The 14,329-nt window shown below is 49.2% G+C and overlaps 1 long non-coding RNA gene across 1 annotated transcript; it reads right to left on the minus strand.

Moving 5' to 3' along the window:
- Positions 1–370: 370 nt before the first annotated feature.
- LOC142037607 (uncharacterized) lies at positions 371–9,758 on the minus strand. The gene is made up of 3 exons (XR_012652418.1): positions 9,674–9,758; positions 5,732–5,830; positions 371–794 (listed from the first exon to the last, which is right to left on the minus strand). It is a non-coding gene; the product is annotated as an uncharacterized LOC142037607 (long non-coding RNA).
- Between the last annotated feature and the right edge of the window lie 4,571 nt (positions 9,759–14,329).

Below are 14,329 nucleotides of genomic sequence, written 5' to 3' on the forward strand. Positions count from 1 at the left end.
GGCTAATGTCTGTTTCCTTGTGCCTTACACTGATCTGATTTTGCTACATCAGAGAGAAGCTTATGAACCCGTCTGCAGTAAGAGTGTATGAGTGCAAAAAGTGAGCTCTTTTGCTACTTAGCTTAGATAATAGAAAGCTCTTTTTTAAATCTTGGAAGAAAACTCCCTTTCATTCCATTTATGAACATATCGCGTTAGTGTTCCTGGGAGCGATGGGAGGATTTTGTCTGGTGCATTACTGAAACGCTGTCATGTTTATTAATATTTCCAAATCGGCCCAAGCCCCAAGCACATCATTACACAGGCAAACAATAAACAATCATACATTTAGCAAATTCGACATCTACCACGAAGGACTGTTTATTGTATTGCAGGATTAGCTACACACGCTGCCTCTCACTGCGTTCACAGCTCAGCAATATCAAACCCCTACAAAAGCCCTGGAGGCTCCCCAGGCCCCGCTCTATTACCCTGCCTGGCCGATAAATGTGTGCACGGGAAATCGGTGTAAAGCACTGCCTGAACATGAAAGGAGAGGGGGAAATGAACTGCTTGTCATGCCCAGAAGTAGGAAGGATCCAAGTAATCAGAGCATCCCACCTGCCCCTGATGTCCCATGATGCTCATTGAGATTCAGAGGGAAGCGCAGCGCGGTGCCACCGGCCAAGAGCATCCCGGCTCGGGGATGGGCAGCTCCGAGCAAGCACCTGCTTCCCTGGGATCGGATCCAGCCAGCGCCCGCTGCTGCTGCCACGAAGACAGAAAAGCCCCTTCATGACACCAGATGATGTCATCTGCAGGAGAAGAAGGGAACATTCAAGCACGGGGCTCTGCATCAGCAACAAACCTATTAAAAACCTGCCCAGAGCGAAGCCTGGGATTTTAACATGCCACCCCACTTTCTTGTGACCCCTGAGCTGCAGCCAGGGATGAAGGGAAGGGGAAGAATTGCTGCCTGCAGTTTCCAGGAGAAGGTCCTCGAGAGCATAATGAGCAAAAGCCAAAACCAAATGCCCCCTTCAGCTAAGGGGGCCTTGCCTCTGCTTGCACATTGCAATATAATGGGGTATTCCTGATCCACTGGTTGCACCAGTTGAAACCCAGGACAAATGGATCAATGCCATTGCCACCCTTGCCCATGGACAGTCCTAACACTGATCTCCAGGGCAAAAGCCATCACAGCACCCCAAGAATGACATCTTCATGCTGTCCCCACTCTGCCCAGTGAGCCCACAGTGCCGTGAGCCATTCTGGGGAGCAGTTTGTTCCCTGCCACTCTGCTGGCACAAGGCACGGAGAGGCTGTCAGATGCAGGACTGGCTGAAGCCATCGGCGCCAGTGTGACTGTTCCTGTGACTGTTAAATTACATCTCCATTATGCACATGGTAAAAATTCTTCTACCAATGGGAAAATACACGCGTGGGCAGCAAGTTTTATTTGGAATCAAGCAGATGAACCAGATCCTTTGAAACTCCACTTTGGAGTGGCTTTCTGCTCCTCTCAGTAAGAATTAAATATGGTATTATTATCATTTAGTACCTCTAGTAAAGACCAGCATTTCATTCAGCTTTTTTCTGTGTGCATGCCCCTTTGCATTACCCAGTGAGACATGCAGAAACCAGTTTGAGAGTCTTGAAAAGCAACATATTCCTCAAGCAACTTAACTGGCAGTTTGTTATAAATTTTCCCCAATCTAGCAAGTATTGCACCCTGACTTGGCTGCTTGTGAAAGGGCAGCAAATAGTTTGCAGGCTGTGGGGGAGAGGGAGTTAAAGGATAGCTGGAGTCATGAACAGGGGAGATGGGTGGCACTTGGCACAACTCAAACACCAAACCTGGCCTCCAAATGCTGAAGCTCTGAGCTGTGAAGCTGTACCACCCTGTCGTCTCAGAATAAGCAAATATTCCCCGTGAACTCTTCAGGAGATGCCCTTAAATGAGCTTTGAGGGACATTTGAGAGGGGCACAGGACATCAGTTACTATTTAAAACTTTTCTGCTGTTTCCCTGTATGGTCTCTAGCAAGTCGTTTGCTACTTTCCTTGCTCCTATCAAGCACTCTGTGGCAGTGAGGGCATTTGGTGCTCCCCTCTGGAGGCTGTGAGTCTTAATTCAGTAGAGGCTGTAACCTGCAGTTTCCCTTTCTGCGGGCAAATAGCACTTACCTGTACAGGAAAGAGTGGAAGGGACAAGTCCTGGTTAGAAAAATGCTTTGCAATAGTGTTTCAAAAGGGATTTGAGATAGCCTAGGGTATGCAAATGAACATTAGCCGTTAATCTTTGTTTGTGCTCATGCAAGTCCTCTTGAAGGGAAAGAATTTGCATGAAAATCAGATTGTTGCTTTCGCCTTGTTTGTTCATTTTGTGACTTGTTTTCAGGAGAAGGATGCTTAGCTGGTCCATCAACGCTCTTTGTTAAACAGGGCTTTTTACAAATTTTCCCTCCCCTGCCTTTGTCTAAACAAGGGTATTGATTATACACAGCTCAGTGCCAATTAAAACAAAAAGATCTGAGTTAGCACGAGTAGCAAGGCTGGCATAAGATGTTCTTTTCTGCTCCCTTCCCTTCGGGAGCAAACCCTAGAGGCTCATCCCCGGAGAGCTGGCGGTTTTTAGGAAGCTGATGGTCAGGGGTGACAAAACCAGTCCACGACTCTGTCCCTGGTGGGTGGCATTCAGCGTGAGGATGCTCTTATCGTTCACACCACTGGTTAGGGAGAGAGCAAAGCGCGCAAAGATATTTCAAGGAACCTCTTTGAATTAATGTGGCTGGGCCTAACTGTGTATTGGTAGTGCATTAACGTACTAAATTCATCTAACTTACCAAGTTTATGTTGGTTACTCATCACTCAACTCTTTCTCTGAGCCCATCATTGTAGCTCTTGAGGACAAGCGCAGCTGTGAGCCGAAAGGCATCATTCTCACACAGAAATTCTATTTGCAGAATATCCAGGCTCCTGAAAGTTGCAAACACTGGACAGCCAAGCAGAAAGCCCTTCCATGTGATGAAGGGCCATATTTCTTGACCGAGAATTTTGAACAGCTCTGAATAATGGCCCAAGGTAATGTCTTGGCCCCACTGCCTCAGCCTTGGAGTTCAGAGAGGTTTCACCTCCAAACCCTTTGCCCAGCCTCCTGGAAGTCACCCATCCCTGATGTGAACTCTTGGACTCTTTGCTGAGTGTATACTTTGGCAAATCCACCGGTGCAGCTGAGGATGTGGTAGCACCTGCCGCATTGTTCCAAAGCTCAGCTCTTAGCTAACTGGAAGGCCAGGGGCTTCCTCATCCTATCTAGTTTTAGAGCAGAGAACGAGTAGCGTAACCCCTGAGCATAAACAGGATAGGGTTTGTTCAAGATCGCCATTGTGTGTATGCAAATAAACGAGCAGCATGACAAATTAACCGATTCGTCGTATTTTGTCTTGCCGGTGCCGGACCCCAGATTTCTCCTGAGGCTCCACAGACACGCCGTTGCAGCAGAGAGACTTTCCCGCAGTGAGACGGCGTTGGCTCACGTGCTGCTGCCCGCTCACGTTGGCAGTGCTCGGGCACTCTGGCACGCTCCCTTGGTCCCAAACCCCTGCGCAGAGGGTCCTGCAGCAAGTGCACCATCAACTCTACAGCCCGGCCAGAAGTATTGACCTGTCCTACGCATCTGGCCCCAGTTACAAGGTGAGGTTGGGCTTCAGGGCTTTGTTAACACCATTATGTTACCATGTTAGTGTGTTACCTGCCTTCAGCTTCATAGTTATTCCTCGCCCTTGCTCCAACCTCCTCTTCTTTCTCATGTCTACTGCAGTAAACCCAAATCCTGGCTGCTTGTGGCTATTAAAACCCCCTCCCACGCGTGACTGTCCCCTGCAGTTCATTTTTGGAGGAAGGAAGGTGAAAAGGCACCCGTATTTTCAGACACGTCCCATGCAAAGCCTTTGTAAATGCATTTTGGAGCACATGAGTGGCTTTCTGCTGATGTCAGTGTCAAGGCATAAGCCCTGCACACCCATCCTCAGCTGCAGTTACTGGTTATATTACAGTAGCTTCCTCCAGGATCAGGTTTCCTCCATGTAAACACACAGAGATCTGTCTCTGACTTCAGGTCAGCCACCCTAAAGAGCTTAAAAATTTGTTTCCCCTCTACAGATGAGGACCACAGTCACATACAACATTGGCAGCTGTGCCAAGAACCATTCTAGCAGCTTCAGAAGCTTTAGCCTGGTCATGCTTTTCCTCTGCAGCTGCCTTCTTCGCTTGCTTTCCTCCCACCCTAGCCCTGCCTTCCAACTTTGAAGGGCAACAGTCTCACCCAGAGTTTGTACAGGAGCTGTTGTCACTAAACACCAGAGGACTTTGTTTCCTTTATTTTACTAGGTTCTGTTGTTGTTACAACAACAAAAAACAAGACTAGTTTCTTTTTTTTTTTTTTTTAATTTTGTTTGCTTTTAAAAAATCGTGCCAGATTTTGTATACCAAGTTCCAGTGAAGAGCAAATGCTTACAGCGGTTGTAAAACCAGCTTGTTTTTCAAAACAACCTTTATCATGGAAGCAGCCCTATGGCTGTACTTAAAGCAGTCTGAAGGCCAGCGCTGCCAAAAGCACAGGAATGTCCTTGTCTTCCCTGCTTGTCCAGTGATGCTCTGACATTCTGCCTGGCTGAGCAGCCCATCTGTACCCCACCGCTGGGTTTTACACCAATTTAAAATCACTGCAACAGAATCACGTTTGGTTTGCCACCTTTTTTTTCTGCTTAAGAAAGTAAATTAAATTGAAAACTGCTTGTGAGAGGTTCAGTTCCAAGGGCAAGGAGGGCGGGGTAATAAAGATTTCTGTAAAAGCTCATATCCATCATACTCTGAAAGTTGTGGTGCGTATGGTAGCCGTGCCCTTTGCTCTGGGCAGAGTTTAGGCAGAGCACTCATTCATCACTTGCTGAGAGCAATTTCATGCTGGGAAATATCCAGGGGAGTGGTGAATCAGCCAGAACACGAGAGTGCCACTCAGCCAGCAAAGAAGGAAAAAAAAGGGCAGATTTGAAAAACAAGGGAGGTTGTGAATGTCACAGGTTTGTGGTCATCAAAGTCTTCCAGGAAAGACCAGGAATGAAATCACTCACATTTTCAGATTGGCAATGTTATGTCTGAGCCTGACCTCAGGGGTCCCTTCAGAGTCAAGAGAGAGAAGGAGACACCAGTAAAGCACGATTCACCTGCCTAATGTTAGAGGTGTGTTCTGGTTTGAGGTGACCTGGGCACAGAAATGCCCATTTCCCTCCACTGACTGTAGCCGACTGTTGGATACTTACATTACGTGTATCTAAAGGTCAATGAATAAATCGCACCAGGGATGTATTTCTAAAGGAGGACACCAGCTACCAAGTCCTGTCAGCTCTGTGCAGGTGTTGCTTGGTGGCATCCTGTGGCCTGTGTTAAAAGCAGTGGTGCCATACCCTTCCTTTAAAATATGGGAAAACAATGTGTATTTTTTTAAATGTGTAGAAACTATATTTTTTTAAAATTCATTTTGGTAGTGATCATAATTGCTCCGCATGTCTCCCATGAACCAATAAGCCACTGCTTTATACTGAGTCAAGCTTGCACACAAGAAGAGGTGCTGGTGTGTTTGTCTCAGTCAGGTACAAACGTGCACTGGCTCAAGCTTCTTGTGTGATCAGGAGGCAGAAATACAAACCCCTGGCTTGTGCCAGCAGTCACTAGCAAATAACACAACTTACCACTTAATAAGGAGATGACAGACACCTTGCATGTGCCCAAGGAACACGGGTATGTAAAGTCAAGCAGCAAAGGGAAACAGATGGAAACAGCATTCAGTGCTGCATAATAAGAAAGAGACATTTATTAAAAATAATTGATAAGAGGAAAAGAGATGGCATTCACTGAGTAAAACATTCCTTGCAAGCTGTCGTACCCAGATCTATATTTAAAATCAGAAAGCAAATCATAGAAATAAGTAAGCTCATCTTACTAAGAGCTACAGGACAGAAGGAAAACTACAGCTCAGCTGAAACCGCCTTCAAACCTCGGTCTCCGCAGCAGCGTCGTGGTATGAGGAACGGCAAAGGAACGAAGCGAAGCCGAGGCGGGCGTCAGAGCAAGCTCCTGTTGGGGGAGGCAGCTGGGGGAGCAGAGTGAACAGCACATCCATGCTGCAGGCGAGTCACGGTGCTGCTGCCACGTGGGCAAAGCCGCTTGTCCTGGAGGAGCTGATGGCCGACCAAAGACACCCCGGGTAGCACCCAGCAGAGCACGGCAGCCCTCGGTGCCGTGAGCGGGGCAGAGGTGCGAGGTCTCTCGGGAGGTGGGGAAGCACCCCACGGTCCGTGGGGGTCCTCCTCTGGGGAGGTGGGTGCCCTGAGCTACGGGCGAGAGCGGCCGAAAACCACGCGCCATCGGGCTTGTGTCAGGATGCCAGTCTCTGCCCATCTGTCCTCAAGCATGGCTGTGCCAGGGAAGGTGACTTCTCCCTCCCGGGTGAATCAGCCCTGCAAGAGGATGCTGCGAGCAGGAGGACGTCTGCTGCTGAGCATAAGGGGTCGCGGTGTGTGCTGCCATTTTTCGTCACCTGCCTCCCCCTGCACCCAGCATGGCTGTCCCCAGGGCCGCTGAGAGCCTACCCTGCCCCGGGCTGCTGAGGGCACACAGGGAGCAGCCCCACGGCACCCCACCGTGGTCCCCTCAGCTCGCCATCGTGTCCACCCCTGCAGCATCACCCCACCGAGTCCCCCACCCCACTCCCACCAAAGGCAGCGGGAGATTTTGTCCCTGTCCGGAGCAGAATTGAGCTCAGGCCCCGAGCAACCTGTGTTATTGCTCGGTGGATTTATTTATGCCTGTGGCATAAATAGTTCCTCCTCTCCGCAGGACACGTAACGCCTCTGGAATTCAGCGAGAGGAGATGCAGGCGCAGGCACAGGCGGTCTCCGGCGTAGCTGGGTGCTCCCGTGCAGGTACACGCGTGCACGGCCACCCCTGCGCAGCTCCGCGGAGGGTGGCACCCCTCCATCGGCCAGGTCTGCCATTGCCCACACCTTCCAGCCACCGGCCCTGCCTGCCACAAAGCACCCGAGGTGCGCTGTCCCTATAGCATTGCTTTGGGAAAAAAAAACAAAAAAAAAAAAAGTGCATTTGGTTAGAAAGCAAAAAGAATGGTATGGACAGCCAGTTTGCAAATCCTGCATGTTGTCAACATATTAGGGAGCGAGTTTTTCATGCCACCTGGGGAAAAGAGACTTCTGCAATAGGGCTGTCATGGGAGAAGTGGGAAGTCACTTTGCCCAAATTGCAAGCCACTTAATTTGTACGTCTGTGCCTTCATTGTTGTGTTTCACACACCTGGCCCCCATGCCCACTGAATCCATGGGAAACAAAGCATCCAAAACAAAGCAGCAAGAGGAAAAATAGACACCAAAAGCACAAGTGGCCCAGGAGGAGAATGGGGGATAGGGATACATCGTTGCTCTGGAAAGAAAGAAATACTCTTTAAACAGAGGGATGACCTGAAGGCTGTGCTGTCTGAGTATAAAAAAATTTACTTGGAGGACACCTGCCCTGGTGCAGAGCTAATGTAAAGCCCTGCCCCTCGGCTGCCCCACAGCTCAGGACTCGCAGAGGTCCTGTGCCAGGAACATACACTGGCCATGGGAGTAAAAGGGCTCTACACATTGTAGGGCGTCGAAGCAAACCACCTTGGGAGCCGACGTGCTGAGCAGTTGCCCTCAGAGCGGCCAGAACCGGCACGTAGTTTCCTTGCGTTCCCTCTGCTCAGCGTATCTGATCCTGCTGAGACCCTGCTCTGGGTCAGTTCAGCGCCTAACGTGGAAAGACGACAGCCCTTGCTTTGGAGAGGCACCTCAAAACACACGAGCATTCATAACATGGTCCATTGGTACCTATAGGCTGCAAAACCACAGCGGTATTTTTTCAAAACAAGGCACTTTTAACTATCAGGACCAAGGAGCCTTGGCAGATTCTCAGCATGGTCCTGCTCAAGGGAAGGCAGCTTTTTCTAGACACCTCTCCACCCGGCTTAGTCCATTACCTGGGGAGAGGAAAGCAAAGCGGAGGCAATAGAAGGAGCAGCAAGGTGCTGAGTGCCCTGCCAGGAGGGCTGTGCAGACCCAGGACCTGCTGCCCGGGCAGGGATTCCTGCCTCCAACCCACCTCGGGTCCGCCGAGAAAGCTGAGCCTCTTGGCAAGCCACCTCGTACGCCGAGCTGAAAATAGCACTGTTTTTGCCAAAACATACACTCAGGGCTTGGATTCAACAATGCTGCATCAGCAGCTCGTAATCAAGTTGACACGGGGCTGATTGTTTATTGAAAAGAAAGAGGAGGGGGAAATCGTGATTTGACCGGATTCAATAAAAAGCAAATAAGCCGGAGGAGAGAGGCTGGGTTTGGGTTTTCTTTGCACATGACGGGAAGTCTTTTCGGTGGACTTGAGACACCTCAGACCTTGACCTGCCATCTCCTCCGCATGCAGCCGGGGTGGTGGGGTGTGAACCCGGGGAAGGACTGGCTCAAAGTCTGAGCAGGACGCGAGGGAGGAGCAGAGCGCTTATTTGTGCAGCACAAGGCGTGTATAGGAGCTCTCAGCGGAGAAATGGGGAGAAAGAAAATATGGAGGGAGAGGAAGGGGAATGATATAAAATGTAATATGTAAACTGCCAATCATGTCCGTGATGGTTTGTGCTTGGGATATAAGGCTTTCATCTTTGCTCTTTATTTTATATGCGTTTCTTCCCTCTTTGACTCAAGCAAAGCCGATTCCCCCAGGGTAGAATATATTGGCTTTCCAGCCTCCTCTGTTTACTGTCCTGGGTTCCTGGCTGAAGCCGAAGCGATGTTTTTTTATTTGCTTGCTTTCTTTTGGTTTGACTCTTGGGATTTTGGACCGCTGCCTCCCAGACTGCCTGAGATATTGCTGTCCTTTCATTCCTGTGCCCACGCCAGGCCCCCCCCGCAGCGCAGCACGGGTCCCTCCTCCGCCGAAGGGCAGCCACCGGCATGGGCTGCGCGGGGACTTGTTTTCCAGAGCAGCTGAGCTCTCGGCCCTCCTTGGTCCTCAGCGGGCTCCTGAGCACCCTGACTCTGAAAATCGCATGGCCTGGGGGCATCAGAAGGGGACACAGGGGAAGGGCTGTAGGGAGACAGTGTCCTCAAGCGTTCCAGCCATGGGAACACCCTGCCGTAGATGGGACCTCCCAGCCAAGAGCAGCACCTACGCTGATAAGCAGTAGAAAGAGGGATCTGGAAATCATCATGGGAGAAGGGTGGAAGAGGGGAGTTGCATGCAGAGTGTGGCCCAAATCAGGAACCAGGGCAGGCAAACTGGGCTTCAGGGCAGGACCGGGGGCATTCGCACCCTTCCCCGCAGCAAGGGTGGCTCAGCCTGGGGTAACTGCTTCCTCCGCAGTCCCCAGCATGGTCCTGGGTTTTCATGTGCTTTCTACAGCTGCCTGCTCCTAACAGAAATACCAGGTTGCTCCAGGGCAGGGAGGTGGCAGCCTCCAGACTGGGCTCTGCAGGCTCTGACAGAGCCCTTGGCGTGGCTGCAGTTTATCTCCCTGTTGTGCCGCTTCCAGGACGGAGCTCCGCGACACCAAGCTGAAGGTGACCGAGGGCTTTCCATTTACCGGGGGGGAATGTATTCTTTACCTTATCGACTCAGTCCCCGGGGGCTCCTCCGCTGCTCCGGCTGCTCCTCTCCGGTAATCAGCTTAATCCCATGCGCTGCGGGCAGGCTGCACCTCGAAGTGCCTCCTGCATGATGTCACCCTTCACAGGCTTAGCTGGAAGCCAGGATGGACACTGCCTGCTGCTAGCACGATAGAGGCTGGCCCTCCCAAAACGATAGCGTTATGTGCAAGCAATCTCCCAGCCCCCATTGAAGAATGGGGCTGCACAGGAGCTGTCGTTATTTCTCACTCCCATGAGCACGTCGAGAGGTCACCAGCGGGGATTCACCGCCTGGTGCATTTCTGCAGCGGGGGCTCTCAGCTCCTGTGCTCCTCTTGTCCCAGAGCAAAGGGGATTGCTTGCACCTGGCTCTGGCCAGGAAGGCTACCTCAGATCCCCAAGGAAGGAATATCTTGCATGGGGAGATCCTAAGTCACATTTCAGCCTGCGGTTGTCCCCACGAGGGCAGAGGAAGGAGAAGGAGCCTGCACAGGACTTGCCTGCAGCAAGCAGGGCTGCCTCGGAGGTCACCCCAAGCACCCCTAGCCCCTGCCACCATGCTGACATAAATCAAGCCAGTGGGTGTTTCTAGACCCAGGATCCAGGTGGATCAAAGATTATTCCTTTCAGTGCCATGGCAATTTAAATTAAGTCACGTAGCAGAGGGCTAAGACAACTTACATGCTAAGTTAGTACCTACCTGACAGATTCCACTGAGTTGTGGCAACCAGGTCACAGTCAACCGTACCCCAAGCTCTTAGTGTCAGTGGAGTGGCATGATCCACCCTACCGCCGGAGCTCAGCACCCTCAGTCTGAGGTGCTAGTGGATCTTCCTCAAGTATGGATATCCAGGAGCCTGAGCAGCCACCCTACAGAGGTGATAAACTGTTCCCAAAACAGCAACATCCAATGCAAGTTTCAGGCTTGCTACTCTAAAACTTATCCTTGTTTTTCTCAGCTTGGTTAATAAATTGGGAAAGCTGAAAACAGGACTCTTTGCAAGCTCTGGGAGTAGCACGGTGCTGGTGCTGAGCTCCTAAAAGTGGTTTTTGGTTTGTTTTTAATACAACCTCTCCCCATAAAATTGATGGAAAAATCTCATTGAAAATGAAATAGCTATTTCATTTTCAATCACATAATCTTGTAGGGGAAAACAACTTCTTGGATGCTGATGACGTTCAACACTACTTGTTCTATACAGCCACCAAAACACTGCAAAACAACCTTCCCCAAGGATATCATCTGACACTTGAGTCTTCAAGGCCTTGGTGTCTGGATCTCAGTTCTGAAATTGGACTCCCCCCTGTGGGTTTTTTGGTAATCTTCTGCCACTCTTCCAAATTCCAGCTAAAGCACGCAGGCTACAAAGGAGGAGATGAACTTGGACTTTTCTCCAAGTCTGTGTGGCACCTTCGTCACTGCTGGGTCTACTGTCTTCTGCCAGCAAGAAACACACCTGCCTCTGGTAGGACCAACCCAAACCCAATGATGCAGGCTGGCAGCACAAAGAAATCAAATAAAAGAGTACTTTGCATCTATAAAAGAGGGTCAGATGTTTTAAGGTGTGATACCTACCTAAAGAGCCAACTTTTGGAAGAGTTAGTCATCCAAAGGCCAAGTTAAACAGGAGACAATCAATGCTGCGTGGCTGTCCAGGGATGGGCTGGGTTTATGAATGACACTGGAGGTGGGACCTCGCTGAGTCACCAGCTTCTCTTGTTTAAGTTGGCCACATCTATGGACAACCCCTTGTAACTTGGCTCTCTTCAGCACTTTCACACCTTTAAACAACTGCTTTTCTTTCGCTAACTTGTCCCCTTAACTTTGCTTCAGATTAAATGGTTTTGGTCTGCTATATTTTCTTTTCTTTCAGTTTCAGGCAAACCAATAAAGTGACAAGACTTTAATCACCTGTTTTCTACCTAGTGATGATTAAAGCTAGTACAGCATCCTGGCACAATACAAGTTTGCATTAAGAGCAGACACCTCATCCACTATTGTACCTTTGGTTTATAGCACACATACCAGAACTTGCAGACATCTGGAAACGTGCATTTTCCCAAATCAATTGCCAATAGGCCTGAACGCACCACAGGCATGTCTGTACCCTCTGTTTTCATCTGTGCTGATTGTGAGTAAGTGAAATCTCACACATCCCTTGGAATGACAAAGCACGCCACTCGCCTTGCCCTTCATGTCTCCCTTTTACCATAGAGACAGCGTGTGCAATAGGGCATCACCACCACAGCCCTGGATATGAACCCATAAATGTTCCTCAGAAGGGAAGCCCAGGCTTTCAGGCAAGACTGAGGGACTCTTATCTGATCTCAGGGCATATTATGAAGCCATTTCCCAAGGATGGCTTTTCCCAATGTTCCCATTACCTCACCGCACTACATCTCCATAGGCTGTGACAACAGCCTGAGTGCACACTCTGGTTTTCCGGCTCCAGGACCAAGCATACCAGGACCACACCAGGTCTTTAACACAGTTAGCCCCTGGCTCCGCTCCCCCACCACATCATTAAGGGCCTGAACGTCTTCAGCGTGACTCCCAGCTCCTGCTTGCCCATAGCCCTGCTCTAGTGTGCCAGCCCTGGTAGCAAGACACAGCTGCCGGGATTGTGGGAGCACCAGGTGCCCACACCCACATCCCACTCCACCATCGCAGAACCAGGGAGGAGGAGGAAAGGGGATGCTCCCCCTCGCCACTCAAGGTTGTTGTGCTGCACCATGGCTATGCTGTCGTGGCTACGTTATCCTGCTTGGCTGGGTAAAACTTGATTTCTGTTGGGAAGTTTACAGTGCTGTCTTCTAAGGCAGAATGGCCAGGTACCTGCCATGCATGATAGGGCACAAAAAGCCTTGGCATTTCCAGTGGGCAGCCTCCAGATTTCATTATGCAATTGGTTTCTGTGTTTTGCAACTTTTAAAGAAAAATTGCTTTTCATTAGCAATGTGATCCCAACCTTTCGTTAGCAAGTTGCCACTTTAATCTTACAGCAGGTACTTTCCCACATTTGGAGGTGTTTGGGGGTGTCTATATATACTTATGCCATACTGTACACCAAAGTTACAGTTGAACTTTGGGATTTTGTCTTTTCATCAGTGATGCTGTTCTAGATTTGAAAACTGGCCTAATCAAGACCAAATTTAAGTCAGAAGTATGAGGGGCTGAGTCATGACCTCAGGTCATTTCTGGGCAACCAGATCTGCAGCAGCACAGAGAAAGCACACTCCTTACATCTGCTGTTCCCAGCTAGACAGCCACCACAGGAGCAGCCAGGTCAGCCCGACCGCCTCTCACCATAAGCTGAAACACATCAGTTAGATAGCTGCTCCACATTTTGTCCACCTCCTAGTCCAGATGTTCGAGGCACTAGATACCTGGAGCACCCTCCCTGTAGGATGCTTCTGCTACACGGTTTGGATGTAACCCTCAAAAGCCTTTGGATGAAAGATGTTTCATGAAAATGAATAAACATGGCAAAGAATATTTATTTGCTTGGTAGCCTTTAAGAATCTCTAAGTCAGGACCAAGATCCTGCTGTGCTAGGTGATGCACATGAATACCAAAACAGCAATTTCCATTTTGCCCTTTCATAGGAATGAGAATTAGAGCAGTCCTTCCACAGTAATTTCCCTGACATGCTTGAAATGCAGAAGTGCTGGCTTCTCTTTGCGCTTAGCTTGGGAAATACTGTTTGTGTCTCTGTTTCAATGATGATCTTGTCCATTTATGCCTTTACTTACTAGTCAAAATAGAAAGAAAAAAAATTCAATTATTCTTTCTACCTATCTGACTGACTGCACTAAGGTAAAATGTTCCACAAGTGAAGATATTAAAAAAGGATTGAACTCCCTACAGGAAAAGTTTCATTACAAAATTCAACTGAGATTAATAAAACAAAATAAATGTATGTGGCGTTTCTTTTGCATTTGTAGGAAAAACAACTTATTATTTATGATGTATGAGCTGTGATCTCAATGATCTCAATGATCCTCTTTTTCGTGTATGGAGTTCCTGTTTTTTAGATAAGCGATGTGTTGGTTGGTACACTTAGCAGCCAAAAATATCTCTTCAGACATGCTTTGGAGAGAGAAAAGGATGGAATGGCCTTTTTTTAGAGCTTGATGGATGTCTTTGGCATTTCAAACTGAACAGCAAACACCATAAATCATGTCAGCAACACAGCCAGGATCCAAACCCCAAATGCACTGGAGCCCTAGGCCCAGATATTAGCCACCCATTGAGAGTACTCTTCTGAGCTTATTCTGCTGTAAAGGAGAGTGGGTGTGAAGAAGTAATGGATGGTGGGCCTGGCCTAAACATCACAAGGAGCAAAACACCCTAATACTTACTGGCAAAAGCTGAGGAATAAGGCTGTTGTATGCCAATAGTTCTTGCAATTTATGGCAAAGCTCACCGTTTTCTGCGTGTCTGTCTCTCTGCCTGTAAGCACCAAACCCATAGGCTCACTTGAGCCCAGATTGACCCAAAGAGCTTAAGTTCATATGGGTTTTGTGGAAACAGGTGGCTGGATGGAAAGGACTCAAAGTGCTGCTTGGCTAGAGGCTAAGGCTGCAGCCTGTGGCAGACACTGATTTTCCCTTTGCTATTTGCAGCTGAAAGAT

This window comes from Buteo buteo, chromosome 12 (assembly GCF_964188355.1).
Source record: "Buteo buteo chromosome 12, bButBut1.hap1.1, whole genome shotgun sequence".
NCBI lineage: Eukaryota > Metazoa > Chordata > Aves > Accipitriformes > Accipitridae > Buteo > Buteo buteo.